Here is a 25,778-nt window from a genome sequence, read left to right as displayed (position 1 = left end):
CTCCTGCATCTTTGACATGCCCTGATTCACGCCTTTGTCATTCTGCTCCCCTCCTTTCTGCGATACATCTCTCACAGACTCTTGGTATCTATCCCATCCATCTGTTCTTTGTTGACAACATCCTTCAGCAATGCCATAAACATATATCTCCTAGATTCTCTGTTATTATCTGTGCGGCCTTCAGACCTCGAGGCTCTCTCAGGTTTCATCCAGTATCCCAGCTCTCCCAGCTCACGGACAGCCTCCGGTACATCCTTTAAAGGGTTAGCTGTCTGATTTGATCAATAGGGTCATTATCACATGTTTGTAGGCTGGAGGAGCGAAGTGAATTGTTTTGTTTTGCACTGATACAGAGAGCGATCCGTCCAACAGACGGTGAGCATCACCTAGAAAAATGGCAGTTTTCATTCTCTCTTCCTCAATTCTCTGCATTGCATCTCTTAATGTATATCAGGGTTTATCATTTTGTGACCAGTCTGACTCTGTAGGATGCTTATGATTACACCCCATGACTGCTAGCTGCAATAGAGTGAACTGTTGGTTACCCTGATATTCCTAAACTGCTCCTATACAGTGGATTCAGAGCTAAGTATGCAAAACTTTGGAGCATCTCCTACATCTAGCATCACTGCAGAAGCTCGTGTGTCAAATAATTGCACCATCTATGTAAGCAATGTTTCCCCAGATCTCTGCCGAAATCTGTTTGTAACATCATTAACTTACTGTTGAGTATAATCCTCTAGACAGTCCATGACTGCTCCCCCTGGAGGAATTGCGGTCCATGTTATGGCTTTCGTCTGTGTATGGGCTGCGCATGAATCATTTTCTGTTTATCTGCCTCTCCCTGACCACCACTGTTTTGACAAGTCTCTTCGGCAGAATCAGAAAAGTCAGTGGAATCCCAAATAGTAGCATCCCAAACATCCGAATTCCAGTCTAGCCCTGCTTTAGCAATGGCTAAATGAACTTGCTTTTATTAACTCTTCCCCTGCACTTTCTGTATTTATACTGAGCCACACACACTGCAGCCTTCTCTGTCACGGTCTGGTAAGTATCAAGTTTATCTTGCAGTAATTTATTCTGACATGACAACATTGTCGAGTTATTCCTGGCTTCAACTAGCTGCCTCTCTAATTGCTGACATTCCTGTTCTAACTGAACACATTTCTCATGCATTTTTCTATAAGCAGATAAAATGATCCAGCCCGTCTGCCTAAGATAGCTAATTCCTGTCCCTTCTCTATGGGCACTTTTTGCCAACAATTTAATACCTTTGTTGGTTCAACATCTATAAGACATGCATCCGAATTCTCACTCAACCCAGCACCACCCGCCCATTCATTTGCAAGTACGTCATAAGGTGCTTTCGCCCAACCTGGCATTTCATTTGGTACCTGGGAAACTGCCTTTGATTTTTTGCCAAACATGTTTCACTTATTCATCTTTTATTTCGAAATCCTGCAAAGTGACGTCAAGTTGTGTTGCTCTGCTTTGAACTAAGAGAAAATGATGGCAAAGAATGCAGCACTCTTTGTCTGAGTAGGGATTTTTTGAGGCACTTGTCAGATATCAAATAAAAGCATACGAATATATGAACATAAGCATTTAACTTGAATGCAGTGAAACACATGCATATGTCAAAATACTCAGAGTTAAACAATGACAGGCAAGACGTGCAATACATCAGCAGTAAATATATGCAGTGAATATACATATAATCAAGCCAAATAGTTAAGAATTAAAATTAATCACCATAGGGGTTGAATCCATCATCCTTGCCGGCACCAAGTCAAGGAACTCTGAACGGCAGAGGCAGGAGAACGTCCCTGAATTAGATTTTCCTGAGCAGTGTGTCCACTCTCAGGTGAGCTCCTCTGTCTCAGCTCTAAGTTTTCCACGCCCATTATACCTTAAACTACCTCAAGAGGAAGATTCTAGTAACCTCCATCCCTTCGGTTATGAAATTCACACGTTGGCAGTACTCGGTTTGTGTTGAAAACACATGAAATAACTGGCCAGGCTCGATACGCATTTCTGAGACAGAGCTTTACCTTTCCCTGATGAAAACATTCTCATCCTTGTACACTCTTATTGTAGCCGCATCCCCCATAGTATGTTCTAGCATGGTATAACCCTGCTCTTGTGAGAAGAGCTAAACCACATTCATTGTGGAAAACAAGCTTGGTTTATAAAAACCCTGCACCACCACTGTGGCAAAACTTGAAGCTAAACTCAAAATAGAGTCAATGGTCAAGATGGAGTCAGTGTTGAAATACATATAGCATTACACTCCACCCTTTGACTAGTGACTCTCATAACATACTGGTTTAAAAGTAACCCTTTTTGGTCTAAACATATTAAGTAGGTTAGGTATGCCTTGTATTGAGCAACATAGCATTATTATAATACAAATGACTACAAGTATTCCACCTAAAATAGTACAAAGTTGCCCAAAATCAGGAAGCCAGCAAAATAACCAATCCCACCACCCTTTGTCTTCATCTTGCTTCACTCCCCTCACCAATTTGTGCAAGGCTTCAATGTGAAACTGGATAGATTTAGAATTATCAGACATGTTAAAAGAAGACATTCCTTCAAATTCTGGCTAGGCTTCAATGCGTATTCCAGAGACAGAGCTGTACCTTTCCCTGATGAAAACATTCTCATCCTTGTGCACTCTTATCCTAGCCGCATCCCCCATAATATGTTCTAGCACGGTATGACCTGCCCTGGTGAGAAGAGCGTAAACACATTCAGGCCCTCATTACAACCCTGGCGGTTGGTGATAAAGCGGAGATAATACCGCCAACAGACTGGCGGTAAAAAAAATGGAATCACGACCATGGTGGAAACCGTCCACACAGACAGCCACTTTAACATTCTGACCGCCACAGCGGTAGCAGCAAACACCGGGGCAGTAACCACCAACAGACAGGCGGAAGACAATGTACCTCCCACACTATTACAAAGCACCAATCCGCCAGCTTTTCCGGGGCGGTACCAACGCCATCAAAAGCACGGCAGAAACAGTCTTTGGAAGGGAAACCACTCACCTCTCGACATCCAATGAGGAACCAGGACGCCATGGAGCCCGAGTTACCGGTGTTACCAATGTTGGTTGACCTCCTTATCTACCAGGAACATCAAAGACGTCGGCGACGACCACGGTGAGTACTGCACCTAGCACACAGGGGATGGGGGGAGGAAAAAGAGAGTGACACACACAAGCAATACGCAATACTCCCACCCCCACCCTCACCCACAACACCATACACACAAACAAATCCAATCACATCAGAGATACACCCCTTCACCCCCTGGAAGAACGCAAGGACAAAATGAAATGATTGTAACCAGTGTAATAATCGAAAATTCTGATAGACCAAGATAACTTTAAGTGATTAGTATGTACAAATATTTACAGCAAGTCCATATATTGTTCCATTAAATGTCTGTGGATCAGTGGTCCCAAAAAGCATGGGCGAGGCCCACACATGACACCTGCCTCAAAACGGAGAGAACACTGCAGGGGCATCAGGTTGAATAAAACTCAGGCACGTCATGGGGAAAGGGGAGGGGGGCACCTCAGCCGGATGACGGGACGACGCCACTGCTCCTCGAGGGGGCTCCATGCCCACTGCCTGGTCCTGGGGAGTGCAAAGCCACAGTCTCTCAAGTGGGTGCACTGCCCACTGCTTGGTCCTGGGGAGTTTAAAGCCACAGTCTCTCTAATGGGTGGTTTGCCCACTGTTTGGTCCTGGGGAGTGCAAAGCCACAGTTTCTCTAGTGGGTGGTTTGCCCACTGCGTGGTCCTGGGGAGTACAAAGCCAGAGTCCCTCAAGTGGGTGGTTTGCCCACGGCTTGCTCCTGGGGAGTGCAAGGCCACAGTCTCTCTAGCAGATGCTGTTCTCCACTGGTTCTGGAGGGGGCTTTGTGCCCAGAGTGCTTCATCCTGCCAAGGACTGGGATACTGGATGCTTCTCTCCACTGGTTCCGGAGGGGGGCATTGTGCCCAGAGTGCGTTATCCTGCCAAGGACTGGGGTAGTGGATGCTGTTCTCCACTGCTTGTGGGGGGGGGGGGGGGGGGCTTTGTGCCCAGAGTGCTTCATCCTGCCAAGGACAGGGTGAGTGGATGCTGTTCTCCACTGGTTCTGGAGGGCGCTTTTGTGACCAGAGTGCTTCATCCTGCCAAGGAATGGGGTAGTGGATGCTTTTCTCCACTGGTTCTGAAGGGGGCATTGTGCCCAGAGTGCTTCACTCTGCCAAGGACTGGGGTAGTGGATGCTATTCTCCACTGGTTCTGGAGGGGGCTTTGTGCCCAGAGTGCTTCATCCTGCCAAGGACTGGGTGAGTGGATGTTGTTCTCCACTGGTTCTGGAGGAGGCCTTGTGCCCAGAGTGCTTCCTCCTGCCAAGGACTGGGTGAGTGGATGCTGTTCTCCACTGGTTCTGGAGGGGGCCTTGTGTCTAGTGATGCTGCACCTGGGGTGTGGCAGTTCCCATTCCCTCACCTGGGTGTCTGAGCCACGAGATTTTCAGCGAACAGGTAGCATGATACTCCATGGAGGCAGAGCCACACTCCACCCTGCGGCGACTTAGCCTGCCAACTGCTGATAGTGCCAGTTCTGATATGGTGCCTCATGTAGTGTGTGCAGGGTCCAGGATATCTCCTGCAGCCTCGGATGGCTGCCCACTAGGGATGCTGCTGATGTCTGCTGTAGTGGCACTGGCTGGGCACGTCGCTGGGCAGGTAGCAGTGGCAGCGGCTGCGGCGGTGTCTGTGCGGAGATGCTGCCGGTGGTGCAGGTGTCTGCACTTGTGGAGGGAGACACCAGGCTGTCTCCTGCAGTCTCGGAAGGGTGCCCACTGGGGATGATGCTGGTGACTGTAGTAGAGGCAGCAGATGTGCAGGTGGTGGTGCAGGTGGTGATCATTGCAGCGGTGGCCACTGCTGTACAGGTTGCTGGTCTGTCTTGCAGAAGGGGTGACACCAGTCCTTCACCCGGAGGCTCTGTGCCCTGAGCTGACTTCCCTTTGCCTTGGTGTCCCTTGCCCACCTTGGAAGTCGCTACTGGGACCTTGGCACTGTCCTCTTTGGTTCTGGAAGAGGCATAGCTGGGTGGTTGGTGCGGCTTTTGTCTTCGGCATGTGGGCCCCTTCTTTACCTTGGCAGGTGGCGGAATAGGGTGGTCTTTGGTCTCACTAGGTGGCACACTGGCAGCCCTGATGGGTGCCGCCTTCGATGTTCCCGGACTTGCAGGGACCACACTGGACGAGGATTTTGTGGCTGAGGTGCTGGGCTGGGATCTGGACATCCTGGCCCTAGGGTAAGGACGGGGGGAGGTGTAGGGAAGAGGTCAATGAAAGCTAGGAAATGTTTTTTGACACACCGGGAAGATGGGGAGGGGGTTTGGGAGTGGAGGGAGAGGTAGTGGTTGTAGGAGGTGTACATCTGCTGAGTTTGGGTGAAGGTGAATGGGCTGGAGGCTGTTGTGAGGTGGATGGTTGTTGAGTGGGTGTGTGCCTGCGTGTGTGTACTTTGGAAGGAGGGCTCACAGCCACACTGGGAGAGGACACAGGGGACGTGTGCATGGTAGTGGGGTGGTGTTTCACGTGAGCGGTGTGTGGTGATGGGCGTGCTAGCAATGGAGGTAGTGGCTGAGAATGTAGTGCATGCAGGTGTGAGTGGAGGTGAGACTGGGAGGGAGGTGGACGATGTGGAGGAGGGGGACACAGTGGAGGCAGTGGATGTTGGTGTGTCTGCATGGGTATGGTGCTTGTGTGACTGCCTGTGGGATGTGTGGTGCTTATGTTTGCCTGAGCCACTTTTGTGTGCTGATGTGTGTGCATGCTGGTCTGATGGTGTGCTTGGGATAGGCTGAGGTAGAGGGGATTGGGTCGTGGTAGTGGAGGTTGGAGGGGGAGGCTGGACACAGGGACAATGGCTGCCATCAGTGCTGAGGCCAGAGCCTGAAATGCTCTCTGTTGGGCCACCACGCCATAATGAATGCCCTCCAGGTATGCATTTGTTTGTTGCAAATGGCTCTCGACACCCTCAATGGCATTCAAACTAGTTGACTGCCCAACAGTGAGGGATCTCTGGAGGTCAATAGCCTCCTCACTGAGGGCAGCAGGGCTGACTGGGGCAGGGGCTGAGGTGCCTGGGGCGAAGGAGATGCCCACCCTCCTGGGTGAGCGGGCACGGTAAATACGCTGAGGGGCTGCAGGGAGGGCGGTGCTGGGGGGGGTGGCGGCTGTACCTGTTGTTGCGGTGGGCACAGAGGTGCCTGCCACCGCAAAGGAGTTCCCATCAGAGGAGGAATCGCTGTCGCTGATGTCCCCTCCTGTCCCCGTCGTGGAGCTCCCCTCACCCTCCGTCCCACTGGTGCCTTTAGACTCCGTACATTCACCCTCCTGTGCCATGTGGGTTGCAGCTCCCTCCTGCTCCGGTGCTACTGCTCCTCCGCCAGATAATAATGCACACAAAGACAGGGTGACAAAACAAAAAGGGGGGGAAAGAAGACAGAGGAGACATATGGTCAATGCCAGAAACAACACCACCGTTGGCGGACACAATACACGGAGCAGCCCTATGCACTAGGCCATGCATTAACAGTTTTTAGGAAAATCACCTGCCTGTGGGGGACTATGCTTAAGCCCATTTGCTGCACACCTGGAACTCACAGGAGCCTGACTAGGTGTAGATAGCCACTACCACTATTGGGGTTGGAGTGCCACAGAGCCTGCCTACTGATCCGGTACATCAGGGGGCTCATGGTGCGACGGGCACCCCTTCAACGTTGGGAGGCCATCCCCAACTGGGCCTCCGCCGTCTTCTTGCTCCAGCGACGCAGGTCCTCCCATCTCTTGCGGCAGTGGGAACTCACAGGAGCCTGACTAGGTGTAGATGACCACTACCACTATTGGGGTTGGAGTGCCACAGAGCCTGCCTAAAAAGGGACCTACCCTACCAAGTTCGCCCTGGCCTAGGGGAACCCACAGCCCACTTCCCCCACCCAGACACCTCGTAAAGCGTGCAGAGTCAGCTGAATGACACTGTAATCACCCCCTTGTGGCTGCTGTGATGCCCTCAAGCGCACATCCAACTCCGGATATGCCACCGCCAGGATCCGGTACATCAGGGGGGTCATGGTATGACGGGCACCCCTTCAACGTTGGGAGGCTGTCCCCAGCTGGGCCTCCGCCGTCTTCTTGCTCCAGCGACGCAGGTCCTCCCATCTCTTGCGGCAGTGGGTGCTCCGTCTATGATAGACCCCCAGGGTCCGCACTTCCTTGGCGATGGCACGCCATATACCCTTCTTCTGGTGGGCGCTGACCTAGAGAAAAAGTAAAGTGAGAATGGATTTTACTCCCCTGTCCGGTTATTCTTACTCATTGGCCCCAACTTCCCAACCATGCCTTGAAACACATACACTGACCATTCTCACATGCAGGCCACAGCCCCCCAATGCATCTTCCATCCACGCCACTCCATACATTAATGTCCCATCCACCATGCACACAGTGTACTCATCTATTTGTCTGGAGGACCGTAGAGTAGTGTGTACTGGGAGAGGACCCCATCCACCAGGTTGTCCAACTCCTCCGCGGTGAAGGCAGGGGCCCTTTCCCCAGACACTGTAGCCATTGTCGCTTCCAGACTCAGGTCACAGCAGCACTTGCAGTGTAGGTCCTCTCCTGTTGAAGGTCAGGTATCAAGTGAGTGAAGAGATAGAAAATGGCGGTCACGTCCGCGGCGGTGCGTACCGTCACCGCCGGCGTACATCGTCATTGGCTCCTGGCACCCATGGGACCCAATGATAACCAATGCTGAATTGCGCAGCGGTCTTCATCCGCCAACCGCGATGCTGCACAATGCCAGCGCAGTTACCTAATTTCCTCTTGTCCTTCCTTACAGGTCAGGCAGCCGCCATTTCAGGGCAGGCACCTAACTGCGTCACAGCAGGAATACGGACAGACAGCACCACACACCGATTAAACCACAATAGTGCAAAACACCCTTGTGCAACCTATGTGGTATATGACCCTCTGCTCACCCTTCTCCTCCATAGGGCACATCCACTGGGGCAGATGATGAGATGGCGTCATCCTCCGGTGTACAGACCCCTGGTGGACCTGTCGACAATGGAAGACAGACACATCATTATCACCTACAGACTTGATCGTGCCACAATCCATGAACATTGTGCCCAGTTGGAGCCAGACCTGATGTCAGCTTTCCGCCATCCCACAGGAATACCCCCTCTAGTGCAGGTCCTATCAGTGCTCCATTTCCTGGCCAGTGGTTCTTTTCAAACAACAGTGGCCATGGCATCAGGGATGTCTCAGCCAATGTTCTCTAACGTGTTGTCCAGAGTGTTGTCTGCCCTGCTGAAACACATGCGCAGCTACATCGTTTTCCCCCAGGTGGAGGATTTGCCCACAGTGAAAGCTGACTTCTATGCCCTGGGACATATCTCTTCTGTTCTTCTGTTCTTGACTCTTCTCTCTTCTGTTCTTGACTCTTCTCTCTGTTCTTCCTTACTCCCCTCCACCTCTGTAACCCCCCTCCCCTATCTTTCTTCCTTACTCCCCTCCACCTTTAACCCTCCCTCCCCTATCTTTTCTCCCCTCCCCTCTACCTGACCCCCCCACCCTCCACTTTCTCGCCGCCACCTCCTGCTCGGCCCCGCCCCCCCTGCTCCCATTCGTCACCTCCCTCCTGCCCCCAGCTGACCCCTCCTCCCCCTCCTCCCTCTTATGGCGCCCGCTGCGCAGCAGAGTTAGCGACCCTTGACCCGAGGGTAGGTCGCTCCCCCTGCCGCTGCAGCTCCACCAGCCCAGGCTCCTGACACCTCCCAGCAAGACCTGCAAAAAACAGTAAGTACTCCCCCCGCCCAGCCCCTCGCCCAGCCCGCGCTACTCACCTCTCTTCTCCTGTACCTCTGTCTTCTGCCTTCCACTCTCTCCTCCAACCTCTCTCCGCACCGCTGCTGTCCTTCTTCCCTTCGCTCTCTGCTCCTCTTCTGCAGCCCTCTTGCTGCGTGTTCTCTCTTCTTCTTTGTCCTTCTTCTGTGTTCTTCATCTGTGTTCTTCATTTGTGTTCTTCTTTCTCCTCTGCACCCCGACCTGCGTGTTCTTTCTTCTTTCTTCATCTGTGTTCTTCTTTCTTCCCTGCACCCCGTCCTGCGTGTTCTCTCTTCTTCTTTGTCCTTCATCTGTGTTCTTCATCTGTGTTCCTCTTTGTCCTCTGCACCCCGACCTGCGTGTTCTTTCTTTCCCCTCTGCTTCTCAGGTCTCTCCTCTTCTGCCTGACTCCTCTTCCTTGACTCTTCTCTCCTCTTCCTCTTTACCCTTCTTCTTGGCTCTTCTCTCTTATGTTCTTCTGTTCTTGACTCTTCTCTCTTCTGTTCTTCTGTTCTTGACTCTTCTCTCTTCTGTTCTTGACTCTTCTCTCTGTTCTTCCTTACTCCCCTCCACCTCTGTAACCCCCCTCCCCTATCTTTCTTCCTTACTCCCCTTCACCTTTAACCCCCCCTCCCCTATCTTTTCTCCCCTCCCCTCTACCTGACCCACCCACCCTCCGCTTTCCCGCCGCCACCTCCTGCTCGGCCCCCCGCTCCCATTCGTCGCCCCCCTCTAACCCCCCCGCCCCCAGCTGACCCCTCCTCCCCCCCTCATCCCCCCCTCCTCCCTCTTATTGCGGCCGCTATGCGGCCGCGCCGCTGGCGCACCGAAGGCGCACCAAAGGCAAGCCCATCTGCGCCCGTCCGCGCCTGGACCGCGCCCAGCGCCTCGACCCCTGGCCCCCAGCACTCCAAACCCCTCAGCACCGCTACGACCCCAACACCCTCCACGCCCTCAACCCGGGGCGCTCCAGCACCTGCTTCCAAGCCAACCCGAAACGTACCCATGGACCCTTCGCATGCCTCACCTGCAAACTCACCTTCCACTGCGAAACCACCACGCCTGCCAGCCCACGCGCCAACAACCACCTCAAATGCATCCTGATCAACGCACGCTCCGTCCACAAGCACGCCGTGGAACTATGGGACCTCCTGGACTCCACCGCACCGACGGCTACAAGATCTCCAGGAGAGACAGCACCAACCAAGTAGGTGGAGGAATCGCCATCGTCTTCAAGTACTCCATCAACGTCATCACCTACACCGAAGACACCCCCCTCGCCGCCGAACACCTGCACTTCCAGATCCACACCGACCCCAGGACCACCCTCAGAGGAACTCTCATCTACAGACCCCCTGGACCACGCGCCCTCTTCAGCGACTCTATCACTGACTTCATCTCCCCGCACGCCCTTGCCTCGTCGGACTACATCCTCCTCAGTGACCTCAACTTCCACCTGGAACAGAACAACGACCCCAACACCATCGACCTGCTCGACAACCTCGCCAACCTCTGTCTCAAGCAACTGGTGAACACCCCCACTCACATCGCCGGACACACGCTCGACCCCATCTTCTCCGCCAGCAACCACGTATCCTTCAGCCACTCCTCCGTTAATACACTGGACCGACCACAGATGTGTCCACTTCACCTTCCGACACGAGACTCGCTACCTCCGCACACAATCCATCCCACGCCGACATTGGAACAAAATCACCGTGGAACAGCTTCTCTCCACTCTCAGTGACAACCAACCCACCTTCTCCACCGACCCCAACGACGCAGCCCTCAGCCTCACACATTGGATCACCAACTGCGCAGACAACCTCGCTCCCCTCAGACGCCTCCCAAGACAGACCAACACCAAAAAACCTCTCTGGTTCACAGACACCCTCAAGGAATCTAAAAAAAACTGCCGCACCCTCGAGAAAGCCTGGCGCAAGGACCACACTGCAGAAAACATGTCTGCCCTCAAAAACGCCACCCGCGAACACCACCAACTGATCCGCGCCACCAAAAGAAATTCCTTCACAGACAGACTGGACAAGAACTCTCACAACAGCAAAGAACTCTTCAACATTGTCAAAGAGCTCTCCAACCCTAACGCCAACGCCATCACGCCCTCACAAGACCTCTGCAACTCCCTCGCCACCTACTTCCATCGTAAGATCACCGACCTACACGACAGCTTCGGACACCAGACCCAGCCAACCACCACAGAACCTACAACCCCAGCCATCACCCTCAACGCCTGGACTCACATCAACACGGAAGAGACCAAAGCCACCATGAACTCCATCCACTCCGGTGCCCCCTCGGACCCTGCCCACACTTCATCTTCAACAAAGCCGAAAACATCATCGCCCGCATCTCAAGACCATCATCAACAGCTCCTTTGCTTCTGCCACCTTCCCCGAGAGCTGGAAACACGCGGAAGTCAAAGACCTACTGAAGAAACCTACGGCGGACCCCAGCGACCTTAAGAACTTCCGCCCCATCTCGCTCCTCCCCTTCCCTGCCAAAGTCATAGAGAAGACCGTCAACAAGCAACTTACCAATTTCCTTGAAGACAACAACCTACTCGACCCCTCTCAGTCCGGATTCCGAGCCAATCACAGCACAGAAACCGCCCTCATCTCAGTCACAGACGACATCAGAACTCTGATGGACAACGGAGAAACAGTCGCCCTCATCCTCCTCGACCTCTCGGCTGCCTTCGACACCGTCTGCCACCGAACCCTAATATCCCGCCTCCGCTCCACCAGTATCCAAGGACAGGCCCTGGACTGGATCACCTCCTTCCTCTCCAACCGCTCCCAAAGAGTCTACCTCCCACCTTTCCGCTCATACCCCACCGAGATCATCTGCGGCGTCCCACAAGGCTCCTCGCTCAGCCCGACTCTCTTCACTGTCTACATGAGCCCCCTCGCCGACATCGTATGCAAACACAACATCAACATCACCTCCTACGCCGACGACACTCAGCTGATACTTTCCCTCACCAAGGACCCCACCAGCGCCAAGACCAACCTGCAAGATGGAATGAAAGACATCGCAGAACGGATGAAACTCAGCTGTCTGAAACTGAACTCAGACAAAACGGAAGTCCTCATCCTCGGAAACACCCCGTCTGCCTGGGACGACTCCTGGTGGCCCACGGCCCTTGGCACCGCACCAACCCCCTCAGACCACGCACGCAACCTCGGATTCATCCTGGACCCACTTCTCACCATGACCAAACAAGTCAACGCTGTATCATCCTCCTGCTTCCTCACCCTCCGCATGCTCCGAAAGATCTTCCGTTGGATCCCCGCCGACACCAGAAAGACCGTGACCCACGCCCTCGTCACGAGCCGCCTGGACTACGGCAACACCCTATACGCAGGAACCACCGCTAAACTCCAGAAACGTCTGCAGCGAATTCAAAACGCCTCCGCCGCCTCGTCCACGACATACCCCGCAACAGCCACATCTCTGCCCACCTGAGACATCTGCACTGGCTACCCGTCAACAAAAGGATCACCTTCCGACTCCTCACCCACGAACACAAAGCCCTCCACAACAAGAGACCCGAATACCTCAACCGTCGCCTCAGTTTCTACACACCCACCCGTCAACTTCGCTCCGCCAACCTCGCTCTCGCGCCGTCCCTCGCATCCGCCGCACCACGGCAGGTGGGAAATCCTTCTCCTACCTGGCGGACAAGACATGGAATTCCCTCCCCACCAAACTCAGGACCACCCAGGACCACCTCGCATTCCGGAGGCAACTCAAGACCTGGCTCTTCGAGCAGCAGTAACCCCATCTCCCTAAGGCCTTGAGACCCTCACGGGTGAGTAGCGCGCTTTATAAATGTTTATGATTATGAACATCATTGGTGCCATTGATGGTACACATGTGGCATTTTTCCCACCCCGCAGGGATGAACAGGTGTACAGAAACCGCAAAAGCTACCATTCCATGAATGTGCGGATGGTGTGTTTGGCAGACCAGTACATCTCCCATGTGAATGCCAAGTATCCTGGCTCAGTGCATGACGCTTACATTTTTAGGATTAGCAGCATCCCTTATGTGATGGGCAAACTCCAGAGGCACCGTGTGTGGCTAATAGGTGAGCCCAAGGTCCCCACACAGTTTGAATAGGTGTCTGGGTGTGGGTGAGTCCATAAGGGTTGGTGTGTGTCTAACAGATACCCCTTGATATTTGCAGGTGACTCTGGTTACCCCAACCTGTCATGGCTACTGACCCCAGTGAGGAATCACAGGACAAGGGCAGAGGAATGCTACAATGAGGCACATGGGCGAACTAGGAGGATTATAGAGCGGACGTTCGGCCTCCTGAAGGCCAGGTTCCGGTGCCTCCATCGGACAGGTGGCTCCCTATACTACGCACCGAAGAAGGTGTGCCAGATCATCGTGGCATGCTGTATGTTGCACAACCTGGCTTTGCGACGCCAGGTGCCTTTTCTGCAGGAAGATGGGCCTGATGTTGATCTTGTGGCAGCTGTGGAGCCTGTGGACAGTGAAGAAGAGGAGGCAGAAGAAGAAGATATTGACAACCGAAACAACATCATCATGCAATACTTCCAGTGAGACACAGGTAAGAGACTGGCACTGCTTCTCTCACATCAGACTATTGTAGGACATTGCATGATTCTGCCTTTTTACCTCTGTGTATGGACCGTGACAGTTCACTTTGTCTTTCCTTTTCACAGATCTGAGTACCACATTCTGCCTTCTGCTATGTTTACTGGTGCCCAACAACTGTCATACTTTGGTATGTGAAAATGAACATTGACATTGATATTTGTCAGAGATATTGTAATAACACATTTGTGAAAGTACAGACTGACTCCAGATTGTTTTGTGATGCAAGGGTGTTTATTTAAGTGCTAATCAGTAGAGGGGTATGTGCAATGTGCTGGGGTGATGGTGGAGGAATGTCCATGGTAGAGTCCAGTCTCTTTGTATCATGGGTGCATTGTCCAAGGGGTCATAGGAAGTGGAGTAATGGCAGTTCAAGGTGGTCAGGGTGACATAGTGGGAAAGAAGGGTGACAATCAGGAGAGTCTTATTTCCTGGCGGGGGTGTTGGCAATGTTCTCTGTCTTGTGCCTGATTTGCATGGACCGTTTGTGGGCTGGTTCTCTTTCTGCAGGGGGTGGGGTGCTGGTGGCCTGTTGGTCCTGTGGCGGGACCTCCTGTCCACTATCTCCGGCAGACGTGGAGGGCTGTTCATCGTTCGGGCTAGTGTCAGGGGCCCGTTGGTGTGCCACTGTCTCCCTCATGGTGTTGGCCATGTCTGCCAGCAGCCCTGCAACAGTGACCAGGGTGGTGTTAATGGACTTCAAGTCCTCCCTGATTCCCAGGCACTGTTCCTCCTGCAGCCGCTAGGTCTCCTGAAACTTGGCCAGTACCTGGCCCAGGGTCTCCTGGGAATGGTGGTATGCTCCCATGATGTTGGAGAGTCCCTCGTGGAGAGTGGGTTCCCTCGACCTGTCCTCCCCCTGTCGCACAGCAGCCCTCCCAGTTTCCCTGTTGTCCTGTGCCTCTGTCCCCTGACCCATTTCCCACTGCCACTGACGCCAGGTCCCGGATTGTCTTGGGTTAGTGGGTTTACCTGGAGTCCCTGTAGTGGTGGACATACTTCTGATTGACGTGTCCTGGGGACAGTGGCATGGGCCCGCTGGGTGGGTGCTGTGGTGGTGTTTCCTGAGGGGGGAGGTTCAGTGGTGGTTTGTGACCCTGTCAGGGGAACCGACTGTCCAGAGGTCCCTGATGGGCCGGGCTGGTCATCTTGATCCAGGCGTGCAGAGCTGCTGTTGTCACTGTGGGCCTCTTCTGTGGGGGGACGGTGTATGGCTGGCACCTCCTGTCCGGTGATGTTGGTTAGGGGTCCTGTTGGGGTGTAAATGCATAGTTATTGAATCTGTGTGTGCCATCTTGTGCAATGGGTGAGTTTCCCTCTACTCCTGTGCTTGCATTATTGCCTTGGCCCTTGTGTGACCTGTGATTTTGTGTCCTGGGTGAGTCTCTCTACTGGACATGCTTTGGTGATGGGTGTCCATGCAGGTCTGTAATGGGTGTCCATGCATTGGTGTTACATGCAGGGCTTGGTATTGGGATGGGTGGGTTGTGATGGTTGGGTATCTGTGAGGTGTTGGGGTGATGGGTGTGAGGATAGGGGTAGGAGTTTGTTATGGCATGCAGGAAGGGTGGGGGGGATATAGTAGTAAAGATATGACTTACCAGAGTCCAGTCCTCCTGCTACTCCTGCGAGGCCCTCAGGATGCATGATCGCCAAGACGTGCTCCTCCCATGTTGTTAGTTGTGGGGGAGGAGGTGGTGGTCCACCGTCAGTCCTCTTTACGGCTACCTGGTGTCTGGATACCACAGAACGCACCTTCCCCGTAGGTCGTTCCACCTCTTCCTGATGTCATCCCGTTTTCTGGGGTGCTGTCCCACTGCGTTTACCCTGTCGACAATTCTCCACCATAGTTCCATCTTCCTAGCAATGGATGTCTACTGCACCTGTGATCCGAATAGCTGTGGCTCTACCCGGATGATTTCCTCCACCATGACCCTGAGCTCCTCCTCAAAAAACCTGGGGTGTCTTTGAGGTTCCATAATGTGGTGTGGGTGATGTGTGAGGTGATGTTTGTTGTGCTGTGTGATGTGTTGTGTTGGGGTGTGTTCTTTGAGGTGCGTGGATGTTGTATGAGTGATGGTGTTGTGTGCCTTTGGATGCTGGTGTTGTGTTTGCTATTCTCTCTCTCTCTGCTTCTTCAAAAATGTCATTGTAAGGGGTTGTGGGTAATGTGGGTGGGTGTTTTATAGTGGTGTGAGTGTGTGGGTGTGGTGTGTGTATGTGTATCAGGTGTGTGTATTTGGAATTGTCCAATGTGGTTGTGTTTTGTAAATGTGGGTGTATTTTGAGCGTGCCTGTGTGTACCGCCAATGGCTTCCCCCGGTCGAAAGACTGCTGCGTTGATTCGTGGGTCGTTATAGTGTGGGCGTATTCCTGTTGGTGTGACGGTGTAGGTTTTGCTATCGCCAGTTTATCACTGACCTTTGGTGTGGCGGACTTGTGTGGGTGTCTATATTGTGGAATATTACAAGATGTGGGTTGTAATACCTGTAGCGGCCTTCTGCCGCGGCCACTGTATCTTGGCGGTCGTCAGCACGGCAGTAAGCAGGATTTACCGCCAGGGTTGTAATGAGGGCCTCAGTGTCTAAAATAAGCTTGGTATGAGAAAACCCTGCGCCGCCACTGCGAAGGCACCTGAAGCTAAGTACAAAATGGAGTCAATGGTCAAGATGGAGTCAGTTTTAAAATACATATGGCATTATACTGCATCACCTCCCCTGCAACCATAAGGAACCGATGCCTAGTAATAAGGAACTGATGCCTCACCTCCTAGGTGGCAGTAAGAAACCGAGGCAGCACCGGTTCCAGCAACGTCCCTCTTCCCTGACTGCATGCAACATCTTTGTTTCCTCGTTTTCCAAAGTAATATGCCTGGGGTCCGTGCGACTCCGTGACTGTCCCACACTCCCTCACGAGTGGCATCTGACTGTTGGGAACAACCCTGTCAAGACGCACTGATAGCCACAGATTGGAGCTATTGTGTTTCTAAGTGCTTTACTGAGATATAGGCCCTCATTACAACATTGGCGGTATTCACCGCCTACCACCACAGTGATGGCCGCCAACATACCGCCGCCATGGCTACCAGCCGTTAACGCGTATTAAGACTGCCGACGGTATTCCGCCAGATTTCTGGTGGAACATTGCCAACTGTCATGGCGGCGGATGGCAGTAAGGCGGCGCTGTTGCCAGCAGCACCGCCATGCCAGCAAAACTCCGCCGACCGTATCATGACCAATGATACGGCCTGGAGGTGTTTTGCTTGTGGACGCTGCTGCTGACAGCAGCGCCGTGGACCGTCTCCAGCCGGAGGACCCCCAGCAAACAGGTAAGTTGGGTTCTCCGACTGGAGAGGGGGGTGGGGGGTGCTGTGTGTATGTGGGGGCGGGGGTGTGTGTATGTTTTGGGATGCGTGCATGCGGGTGTGAGTCGCGTTGGATGCATGCATGAATGAGTGATTGTGAGTGTTGTGTGTTGTGGATGCATGTGTGTGACAAGCTATGTCGGTGTGTGTAGTGGTGTGTGGGTATGCATGTGTGCATGCGTGGGTGGCGGTGGGTATGCATGTGTGTATATGGGTGCACGTGTGGGTGTGTATATGTGTGGGATGGGCAGGAGCTGGAGGGGGAGGGTGGGGGAGGACTCTGGGGAGGGGTTGGAGGATGGGGGAGACCCCTATCAGTGCCTGGGAAGGGATTCCCTGGCACTGAAAGTGCCCACTGCCATGGTTTTTGTGGCAGTACATTTGCCACTAAAACCATGGCGGTAGGCAAGGTCGTAATCCCGAGGGTGGGATTGTGATGGACGCCGGGCTGGAGACCGAAGTCTCCAGCCCAGCAGCCGTTACCACCCTGGCGGTTGGTGTGTTAAAGTGGCAGTGTTGGATGGCGGTAACTGCCAGGGACAAATCCCATTTTTTTTTTACCGCTGTGTCTCTTAAAAGCACTCTAAACTGTAGTTTTCAGTTTAGACACATAGAACCTATTTGGGCCAACAAGAAAAACAGACAGGGTAGGCTTTTACCTTAAAGGTTTATTTTAGGATTATAAGTCATACTGAAATCAATTAATATAGCCAAAATCAATTAATCAATATGTCAGAGTGCAAAGTTCGGTTAATGTAAAGAATCAATCAAAGAACTCAGTAAAGTTCAGGTCGGCAAAATACAGACTATAAATTGGGAGAGCAATCCAGCATAGATTCACCTCCTAATGTTTGCAGAAAAGAGCTCTCCTCACATCCAAAAATGCACACTTTTATGTTTTTCTGTGCAAAGGATTTCAAACATTCAGTATAGTTGTGCACAGTTGTGCACAATCCCCACAGACCAGCCAGAATTAAACAAAAGGAAACAGTTGCAAGCACATATATTTCTAAATTCTCTCATAATTCTACAACATGAAACTTCTCACAAACACTACATGTACTAGAACAAATAATGTAATTCATGTGAGATTCTGCTAAGACATCTAGGGGAGACTTTGGACATGAACAGTTCTACAGAAACTGCATTTTAATATTTTTGCGAAGGTTGATGTCCTGCCTGTGAAAACACATTCAAACATTGTTTTACTGAGGCATGAAATACAAGTTTATCCTCCTGATATGGAACATGGGCAGCAAAATTCAGAACAAAAGAAGAGTATGAGGCCTACTATTACTATTGTTAGCTAAAGTAGGACTTTCATTAGTGCAATACACTTAGGCCCTCATTTCAACATTGGCGGTATATACCGTCTACCGCCATAGCGATGGCCGCCAACATACCGCCGCTGTGGCTGCCAGCTGTCTACCGGTATCATGACCACCAACGGTATTCCACCAGAATGCTGGCCGAACACCGCCGACTGTCATGGCGGCGGACGGCGGTGAGGTGGCGTTGCTTACAGCAGCACCGCCACGCCAGGAAAACACCGCCGACCGTATCAGAAGCAAGGATATGGCCTGGCGGTGTTTTGCTGGCGGATGCTTTTGCTGACAGCAAGGCCGTGGACCGTCTCCAGCCGGAGAACCCCCTGCAAGCAGGTAAGTCGGGTTCTCCGACCGGAGAGGGGGGTGGGGGGTGTTGTGTGTATGTGGGGGGGTTTGTGTGTATGTAGTGGTATGTGTGCATGCGGGCGTGAGTCGCATAGGATGCATGCGTGAATGAGTCATTGTGAGTGTTGTGTGTTGTGAATGCATGTGTGTGACAAGGTATGTTGGTGTGTGTTGCGGTGTGTGGGTATGTATGTGTGCATGCATGGGTGGTGGTGGGTATGCGTGTGTGCATGTGTGTAAATGGGTGCGTGTGTGTGTGTATGTGTGGGGGGCAGGAGCTGGAGGGGGAGGGTGGGAGAGGGCTCTGGGGAGGGGAAGGGGCCGGGGAGACCTTTATCAGTGTCAGGGAGGGGATTCCCTGGCACTGATAGTGCCTACCGCCATGGTTTTTGTGGCGGTATGTTTGGCACGAAAATCATGGCGGTACACCGGGTCATAATCCCGAGGGTGGGATTGTGGTGGCCGCCGGGCTGGAGACCGAAGTCTCCAGCCCAGCGGCCATTACCACCCTGGTGGTCGGTATGTTAAAGTGACGGTTTTGGATGGTGGTAACCGCCATGGTCCAAATCCCATTTTTTTTACCGCTGGCCTGTTGGCGGTATTACTACCGCTTTAACACCGACCGCCAAGGTTGTAATGAGGGCTTTATTGTCTGAAAAACAAATCTAACAACCCCCCTTTGATGATTCACTAGAGCCATCACATTTTGCTGTTCTAAAATACATTTTACAAAACAGTAGTCATTTTGAGTCTGGATTCTTCATATTGCTTAATCTTGTTATAGATGTGACTTTGCAACTCCTCTAATTCAATGTAAATTATTAACCTTTTTCTCCCACTCATTGCTGACAGCTTCTTATTCCCAACAAATGTCCCACCCTTCGATTAAATATGTCCAAAGCCTTTAATAAAGAGAAGAGAGGACACATTATTACAATTAAGACTATTAATATGGGCATTAGTATTAGCTTGAGGATTCTTCTTCCTACATTTCCAAACCACTTACTTACCTTCCCATGATCCAGTCTCCTCCAACTCCTTACAACTCCAACTCCTCAGTATTACACTTCCTGTGTAATACTAGTTAATTTAATCACAACGTTATCAGTCTGGTTATCAATTTTAGGGATGAAAGTGTAACAGTGATTAAAAAAAGAATGCAAGAGCCAGCTTTCCTTTGTGAATAAGATATCTAACGCAAGGCAATTTTGCATTCATCAAATCTCTCATAGCCACAAATTTCTTCCTAATGACGGTTAGTGCACCTGCGGTGTTAGTAGCAAGCCTATCCACTAAGGTAGATCATTTTCTAATCTTCACATCTTTAAAAAGCTAGCTTAACATAATGCATTATAGCACCAAACATCTCTCCCAGGCACCTGTTCCAACTTCGTTTTCTTAAACTAGAGGTGTTCACTAGTATGGTATACCCTCAGAAAGGCCAAAGGTACAAAGCAGCTCTGCGCTCAATTACCTGGTAACTGGAGATCTACAGATTTACCAAAAACATTATATATTTCCCTAGTACTAACTTTCTGTCCTTTGAATGTTTGATCCCTCACCAAATACGTATGATCACAGTCACTCCATTCAACCATTTCTGCAGCTTAATTCCCTTCTCTCTCATGAATGTTACATAGTGTCCCTCTAGATACCAGATTCAGGTTTAAGTTTGGATGAATTTTTGTATCTTCAGCCTTTTCTTTCCCCTGACTTGAATTACCTTTTGTTCTTCCACCTGAACTTTCCTTCTCCTTTTTTATCCTTTCATTATGTTTGTTAATATACAACTCCTATAAGCATGGTTAATTTTAAAACGTAAGCGCACATGCACTTGTGTTAGTAGAATTATGTTTAAGGCTGGAAATACTTCACCATGTACTCCCATTTACTCACCCTTCCAAATGCTTTTGAGAACCGAGAAATAGGGTTATCATCCAGATGTACAGGTTTGAAGAGTTTGTGATAGGTACTTTCTTTAAAGGGGATTCATAATCATAATTATGGTTTCCTGGTGACAAAACAGGTGCAAAAACATGGGATAGGAGAACAAATAGGACAAAGGAAGGTGGAAAAAGCAGACCACCTCAACTGCAGATGCAGGCAAATAAAAGCAAACATAACATGTTTTACTTTCTATGTACTCCACTAGCATTTGATAATAAACATTGTAACTAAAGATACCTTCAGATTTAGCTTTGAGTTTTAATTTCCATTTTAATTTTTCTTTACTATTTACTTTTGTCTGATTCACCTTATCACTAGGCAAGGTTTATCCATCCAAGAAAAAGAGGTCTAGCAACAAGTCAACTACAGGAATTGCTAAGAGAACTGCCAAAACTATTGGAACAATTTTACAGTGTGCTTTAAATGCCATGACAATCTCTTTACAGCTAAGATGGGGGAAAACTTCAGTCTCATTGATGTTCAGTCCAGCTCTTTGTGTCATTAATTGAGTCCACACTCTACACTACAGTCTCTACCCTATCTCGATATCTAAAGGGACTTTTGTCTACTTCAGCTGAATATCTGTGACTCACTAGTCCTTTAAACATCAGTCTAAGGTACAACAGTAAAACGTCTCTTCCCCTTCATTGAGGTTTTGCACTTTCAGAAGTTGTTTGGTAATATTCTTTTTCCTTGATGACAGTCTCAGCATTTCATGGAAGTTCATCAGCATTAGTCTGATAGTCATTTAAGTAAGTGTCACCATTCACAAAATACATTTGTTCAGGGCTTGAGTATTTTTTCTCCAGTTCTCTGAATCTTCTTGGTCTCTTGTCACCTGGCTGCAAGCCTTACCTGTTTTGCATTCCCTTGCTCTTTTACCTCTTTTTCTTCTACAGGGAGTGCAGAATTATTAGGCAAGTTGTATTTTTGAGGATTAATTTTATTATTGAACAACAACCATGTTCTCAATGAACCCAAAAAACTCATTAATATCAAAGCTGAATATTTTTGGAAGTAGTTTGTAGTTTGTTTTTAGTTTTAGCTATGTTAGGGGGATATCTGTGTGTGCAGGTGACTATTACTGTGCATAATTATTAGGCAACTTAACAAAAAAAAAATATATACCCATTTCAATTATTTATTATTACCAGTGAAACCAATATAACATCTCAACATTCACAAATATACATTTCTGACATTCAAAAACAAAACAAAAACAAATCAGTGACCAATATAGCCACCTTTCTTTGCAAGGACACTCAAAAGCCTGCCATCCATGGATTCTGTCAGTGTTTTGATCTGTTCACCATCAACATTGCGTGCAGCAGCAACCACAGCCTCCCAGACACTGTTCAGAGAGGTGTACTGTTTTCCCTCCTTGTAAATCTCACATTTGATGATGGACCACAGGTTCTCAATGGGGTTCAGATCAGGTGAACAAGGAGGCCATGTCATTAGATTTCCTTCTTTTATACCCTTTCTTGCCAGCCACGCTGTGGAGTACTTGGACGCGTGTGATGGAGCATTGTCCTGCATGAAAATCATGTTTTTCTTGAAGGATGCAGACTTCTTCCTGTACCACTGCTTGAAGAAGGTGTCTTCCAGGAACTGGCAGTAGGACTGGGAGTTGAGCTTGACTCCATCCTCAACCCGAAAAGGCCCCACAAGCTCATCTTTGATGATACCAGCCCAAACCAGTACTCCACCTCCACCTTGCTGGCGTCTGAGTCGGACTGGAGCTCTCTGCCCTTTACCAATCCAGCCACGGGCCCATCCATCTGGCCCATCAAGACTCACTCTCATTTCATCAGTCCATAAAACCTTAGAAAAATCAGTCTTGAGATATTTCTTGGCCCAGTCTTGACGTTTCAGCTTGTGTGTCTTGTTCAGTGGTGGTCGTCTTTCAGCCTTTCTTACCTTGGCCATGTCTCTGAGTATTGCACACCTTGTGCTTTTGGGCACTCCAGTGATGTTGCAGCTCTGAAATATGGCCAAACTGGTGGCAAGTGGCATCGTGGCAGCTGCACGCTTGACTTTTCTCAGTTCATGGGCAGTTATTTTGCGCCTTGGTTTTTCCACACGCTTCTTGCGACCCTGTTGACTATTTTGAATGAAACGCTTGATTGTTCGATGATCACGCTTCAGAAGCTTTGCAATTTTAAGAGTGCTGCATCCCTCTGCAAGATATCTCACTATTTTTTACTTTTCTGAGCCTGTCAAGTCCTTCTTTTGACCCATTTTGCCAAAGGAAAGGAAGTTGCCTAATAATTATGCACACCTGGTATAGGGTGTTGATGTCATTAGACCACACCCCTTCTCATTACAGAGATGCACATCACCTAATATGCTTAATTGGTAGTAGGCTTTCGAGCCTATACAGCTTGGAGTAAGACAACATGCATAAAGAGGATGATGTGGTCAAAATACTCATTTGCCTAATAATTCTGCACTCCCTGTATAATAGTCTTTGGCCATCTTGATTTTATCACCACTCACCTTTTCTCGTTTTCATTCTTTGGCCAGTTGTCTTCACTATACACTCTCTTCTTTGAGGTACTTGTCCCTTCTGGTTGAAGGAGCACATCTTCTGGAGTCTGCATTCACCCCTACTATTTCTCCTGCATAATCTTCAACTGGCTGTGTACTGATTCCTGTTTGATTGTTCTCTGTTTCCCAGAGCTCACCAGGGACTCTGTAAGTGCTGAGTTTCAGTCCTGATTTATGTGTTTATCCTCGAACTGTAGACTCTGGTACTTCCCTTGGGCTTTCCTCTGACTGTAGTTCAGGCAAGTGTTACTGTGAACTCTCAGGTAGGACCTCTTTTCCTACTTCCTCTGATGCTCCAGAAACTTCCAATTGAGTCAGTCTTAAAGAATTACTGCTTGTAGTCCCCACTTATTCTTTAGCTTGTCTCACTCAGTTCATGTCCGAGGCATGTATCCAATTCGGCAGTCATGTGCATTTCACGACAGTGTTGGTGACAAGGATTACTTGATGAGGTCCTCTCCTGTGAACCTCCAAATAGGACCTGTGCACATGGTTCTTCACAACAACCCAAATACCTAGGTTCAAATCATGACAAGGTTCGGGTCTCACTGCTGTAGTCACCTGATGAGAGATAGAATGCACAATCAGTCCTTTGCAATAGTGGAGCGCTATGTCATCTGTGATTTTTACAACTGTAGTTATAAGAACGGAAGGAATTCTCATGGCCCCCCTTATCAGAATCTTGTCGGTGGAGAGTCCTGTACTTTTGCAGGGGCTACTCTGGATGCTTATACGTACCAGCAGGAGTCCTTCTGGCCATATGAGAGATGTGGAGGCTCATGCTTTGGCCAACTCAGTTTTAATCATCCTATCGACCTTCTCAACCACTCCTGAGGCTTCAGACCGATAACCGCAGTGAAACACCTTGTCAGTTTCTAAGGCTGTACACAACAGATGCATCACTGTATTTTAAAGTAACTGCCTTGATCTGATGCACAACAAAGAGACATGCCAAATCTTGAGATCAGCTCCTTCAAAAGTAGTTTGGCCAAGGTCAGAATATTGCATCTCCTAGTCGGGTATGCCTTCACCCAGTGTGAAAACAAATAAACAATTATTAGGATATATTGCAGCTGGTGACAGCGAGGCACCTCCAGGAAATCAATATGAAGGTGGTGGAATGGGCTGCTTCACTTCCTTATGTGACTCATGGTCACAGTGGTCTTTCTGCCTGCATTGACTTTCTGTCATACAAAGCATATTTGACATACATTTTCAGCCTTGACACAGAAGTGTGAATTGTAACAGTACAGTTTAAAAGTCTGCACCATTCCATTCTTGCCAACATGTGTCTGATCATGTAAATGTTGACGCATAGCTGGCAGCATGGAGTCGGGCAGAGCTAGTTTCCCATCATTAGACACCAGATCTTGCTAACATCCCTCATACAATCTGCCCTTTCCCATATTTCTTTCTCAAGCTCATGCTCCTAATTTTAAAGATTATTAAAGGTCTACACAGTGGTCAATAATATATTCAGATCCTTTTTATTTTCATCATTGCATGGTTCAGCCAACTGAAATGTGCAGGACTTGATCACCATGTGATGTAATCCACATAACGATTTCCATTGGTGTCAAAATCATCTCCATTCTTGTGGGCAGCACATTTCACAACTGCTATTTCACTGGGTAACTGGAGTGCATCCAACACATTCACAACATACATGCTGTTTCATATGGAAGAACCAGAGGAAGTTGAGAAACCACTGTGTGACCACAGCTGTTCCAAGTTGTGTACTCTGCCAATTCCATACTGCCTGTCTGTGTAAATGGTAACCCTCAGCCTATCACACATGCAGCATGTCATTCCTAATGCTACTAACAGGCCTAATGTATGGAGGTTACATGGCACAAGTAAGATGCTTCCACAACACTATTTGTGGTGCAAACAGCATATGCTGCTCTCAAGATAATGTGTCAGTCTCTCAAACAAGAGCCATCTACAAATAATGTGTGATCAGACACTTCAAGTAGTACATCCAAAATACCTGGATACATCAGCACAACTATGGTCAAACTCATCTTCTTCAGAATTGCTGTCAGGAATGGGAAAAAGGGTAGCAAGACAGTGCCTTTATGACATATTTTAAACTCACCTGTTCATATTTCCTAAGGTGAGTACTTGTCGTGTTAAATTTGGGCGTGGGTCAAGAGGATCTCAATTGAACATGAAACCGTCACAATGAGTGGATAACCCATTATAGTACCCTCACTTTGCTGTATGCTCAGACTAACAGCAGTGACTCGTTTTAAACAACAGGGAAGCAAAGCAGCCTCTCGATCAGGTGTTGAGTAAAAGTATGCCACTGGCCACTTCAACTCTTTGTGTTTCTGTGCCAATGCAGACACCGTACACTATCACATTCATGGAAGTGCAAGATAAATTCCTTATTGTAGTCTGGCATTCCTTGAGCGGGTAAGTACATTTTGAACTTCTAGAAAGGCTCCCATTCATTACTCATCAAATGGTACTGGGTCATTGATATTATTATGCGTGAGCCTCTATAGGGGCTTCACCTCTAGGAAAAAGTTTGGAATCTACTGGCAACAGTAGCATACCATTCCCAAAAACATTTTCAGCTACCTCTCTGTAGAAGGGCACCTTATTTTGAAGACTATGAAGCTATGCTCATGCAACACTCTCCTCACTTCTTTTTCAAAGTAATGCCCTAGATAACTGTCTTCTTT

At 49.6% G+C, this 25,778-nt stretch overlaps 1 long non-coding RNA gene across 2 annotated transcripts in view; it reads right to left on the bottom strand.

Moving 5' to 3' along the window:
- Positions 1–25,778, bottom strand: part of LOC138297647 (uncharacterized) — a 61,010-nt gene that overhangs the window by 5,679 nt on the left and 29,553 nt on the right. Inside the window, exons 2-3 of one of the 2 annotated variants that reach the window (XR_011204202.1) lie at positions 23,038–23,649; positions 20,488–20,602 (exon numbers count right to left, since the gene is read on the bottom strand). The exons of the other annotated variant lie outside the window; for it this stretch is intronic. This is a non-coding gene — a long non-coding RNA (uncharacterized lncRNA). The remainder of the gene's footprint in view (positions 1–20,487; positions 20,603–23,037; positions 23,650–25,778) is intronic. 2 annotated transcript variants of the gene reach the window in all.

The sequence above is a fragment of the Pleurodeles waltl genome, chromosome 1_2 (genome assembly GCF_031143425.1).
Source record: "Pleurodeles waltl isolate 20211129_DDA chromosome 1_2, aPleWal1.hap1.20221129, whole genome shotgun sequence".
Lineage (NCBI taxonomy): Eukaryota > Metazoa > Chordata > Amphibia > Caudata > Salamandridae > Pleurodeles > Pleurodeles waltl.
Note: the sequence above shows the minus strand (reverse complement) of the source record. Positions and strands in the feature narration are given on the sequence as shown.